This window comes from Chroicocephalus ridibundus, unplaced genomic scaffold (genome assembly GCF_963924245.1).
Source record: "Chroicocephalus ridibundus unplaced genomic scaffold, bChrRid1.1 SCAFFOLD_26, whole genome shotgun sequence".
NCBI classification, from domain to species: domain Eukaryota; kingdom Metazoa; phylum Chordata; class Aves; order Charadriiformes; family Laridae; genus Chroicocephalus; species Chroicocephalus ridibundus.
The window spans coordinates 1,515,283-1,518,738 of record NW_026961775.1 but is presented as its reverse complement, the minus strand read 5'-3'; positions in this window follow the sequence as shown (position 1 = coordinate 1,518,738).

Sequence of the window (3,456 nt, the reverse complement as noted above, 5' to 3'; positions counted from 1 at the left end):
TCCTTCTTGTGCTGAGGACTCCAGAGCTGGATGCAGTGCTCCTGGTGGGGTCTCACCAGAGCGGAGCAGAGGGGCAGAATCCCCTGTCTTGCTCTGCTGGCCACGCGCCATTTGATGCAGCCCAGGATGCGGGGGCCTTCTGGGCTGCCAGCACACTTTGCTGGCTCATGTTGAGCTTCTCATCCACCAGCATGCCCAAGTCCTTCTCCTCAAGGCTGCTCTCAAGCCGATTATCGTCACCATGAGCCAAATATGGTCCAGATGTTGACAAACCTGACCCACAGGTTGGAGACCTTCACTTCTTTTATTTATGCTAATCAATACCGTACCTTTATTACATTCTGCATCCTACAAGTTTCTCAGTTGGGTGCAACCTACTGTAACAACAATTATAAGGGAAGGCAATGAGAGCACCTTGCTCACTGAGTTTCGGAAGGTCATTTGAGATGATGCGATTCAGTTCAAAAGGGATTTCCAATCTTGGTGGCATCTAATTAATTTGACTTATGACCCCACTGACGGTAAAGCCACAACTTTTGTTTTGACAATACGCAATGCTTCAGAATACACCGTGTACCCATTCATTGCACCGCGATTAAATCACAGCGGAACCATGCTCTATCCATTAGAGCACACAGTATGGGCCCAACAAAATGGGAACAAATGGCAAACTATAGATGATGCATGTGTTGTATGGGAACAACAGGGATTTATTTGTGAAAGTAATACCATCAAGGCCCAAGACACTGGTTGTGACACTGAACAAAATGTTTGTCATTTTGAAATACATCCTGATGAAAGCCCTGTGTATGTTGGAAGTGGATGTGCTCGTACGAGAACCCTTTGTGATGCTGTATTTATAGACAGCACCACCCTAGAGACATACAATCACTCAAATATTTGTATTTGTAATATTACCAAAGTTATGGGATGCAACTTTAACTATTCAGCTCCTGTCACATCTCATGAATTGCTACAATCTAACGATACATCGTTTCAAGATTTATTGCCTACCCCCATTGGAAAGAATCTCACACTGGTAAGAAAACTGTTGCACCATGGTGACCTGAGTCAATTCCTAAAATGAATTTAGAACAACAAAGAACCCTGATTACTGCCCATCATGACGCAGAGAGGACACACCGTGCCCTAGAAAGAGTGAGGAAAGACGGAGGACGTCACTGGCGGGAAACTCTTCTTGGATGGTCACCAACAGCAACTGGAATTTTGAATTTGGTGCTGCATCCAGTTGTAGTTTTGTTAGTTTCGACCTTGTTACGTTTACTGCTTATAACCATTCTGCATATCAAAGTTTGGTGAAAGAAGAAACAAATTATGTCAATCCAACATGTAAAACGTATACAATCCACTGATTCCGTAGGTGAAATGGCATATAAGTAGCGTCACTTGTGATGCTTACACCAAAGCACTTATCAAATAATACCCTTCCCACTGATCTGCAACACGCCACACGTTCACGACACAGAAGCAACTGTGGTAACCGCACTGCCGCTCTAGGATTTGGCAAAGCGGATTGACTGTAGTCTGCTGTGACCGAAAATTTTAGGATCCTGCACAACTTTGAGGTCGCAGGAATTTAAGACTTATTAACACAGGATTAAGTGGTATGATTTTTAACAATACTTCATCAATTGTCAAAGTGATTTAAAAAAATTTGCTATGATCGACACAGTAATTTAGTTAAAGATTTGAAAACGGCAGGTTCACATGGGACTTACAACACTTTACTAAATCAAATCACACACACGCAAACAGAGATAGAGGTTAACCTGTACAATTAAGATGTTTCTCATTTTGCAAAAAGTAGTATATTATTGGTATCAAACGATCTTTGAAACCTTGAGAAATCCAATAATAGAGAATTACTCTCTTTTCCTTTGTCGGCGTTTTTCAGCAGACCATCTCTGAAATCCTCATGAAATCTCCTCTTTGAAATCCTTGCAAAATCTACCCTGAGAGGCGTCCCAGTGCAGGGGGAGACACGGGGTCACAGCCTGCTGCAATCCCAGAGAGCTCAGAGGGTCTCACTTAGAATCGCTATTTATAGCATCCCAAGATGATTGACTTTGGTCAGAATTTTTCCATTTTTGGCCACAAGTCTTGTCAGGTAATTCTGGTACCTTCCAGACTGGGCTACGATCCAGGCAACAGGAGTTCCAGGTATGGTTAGGGAGTGCCTAATCGTCCTACCTCACCGTACTTGTAACTAGGACAAGAACGTACACGGTTGTCCCGGCGGTGGCAGGGACACGGGATGGGAAAGAGGGGCTGCAGGTGAGTACACCCCCCCCAGCATACATGGCTGGGGGGATACAGACCCTCACCCCCCCCAGGCACAGGGGCTGTGACCCACGGTCCTGCTCCAGGGGCCGGCGCGGAGCCCCTCACTCACCCTGTGAAGGGGAAACCCAAATTGGCCCAGCAATGGCACCTGGTGACCGAGGAGTGACCTGGCAGGGAGGGCAGGTGGGGGCTGATCTGGCAGGAGCCGGGACAGAGCGAGCCCAGGGGGCTGCACTCGGCGTGCTCACGGGACGGTGCTGGCCCCAGCATGGGGAAAGAACCGGCTCCTGCCCCACCGCAGCAAACCCCTGCAGAAGCCCTCGTGGAGGTGGGACTCTGCCCCATGCGTGGCCCATTGTGTCTCTCTGCTGCAGCACAAACACGTGCTCAGTTCACCTCAAAGGGTGCAAGAAAAACTCCCGGCAGCGGTCAACCCCCCGGCAGCTGGGTTTGGGGACACACACCATTTCCGCCCCACTGCTTGGAGGCCCAGACCGCCATGGACCCTGGTCTGACTCCTGTTGTGGCCCCAAATCCATTCATGCCAGTACCTCTCGGCAACAGCTGGCGCTTAATCCTGTCAACAGACACACACCCCCTGAACACACACACACCCCCCTGAACAGAGACACACACCCACACACACACACCCTGAACACACCCCGGAACTCTCCTCCATGCCGGCCTCTACGGTTTGGCATCCTGATGGGTTGCCACGACAGCTCCTGGCCTTGCCAGCCCATCAGTCAGTGCCACCGCCGCGCTGTGGCCTCCTGGCTGCCTCCCTTATCGCTTGCTGGTCGGGTCAGCGTCTCTGCACTTTCCTGTTTACGACTTCCTCCTCCTCTTACCACGTCCTTTTGCACTGAAAGAGGCTCAGACACCCTGAGATGAGCAGACGCTCTCTCCTTGCCCGTGCCCCTGCACGCTCCACCAGGGAGGACAAAGACGAGAGCGACAGAAGGGTCTCTGCGGGGACCTCCCCTGCGCCGCAGGATGGCAGGTACAGCTAGAGACCACCCCTGGAGGAGCGCTGGACCCAAGACAAACCCCCCCACAGCGGGAGTGGATGGACATCGGTGGCTCCCGGCACAGAAGGAAGGCTCCTTCCACTCGGGCAGAGCTGCAGGAACCTGGAAAGCGCAGCCCCTG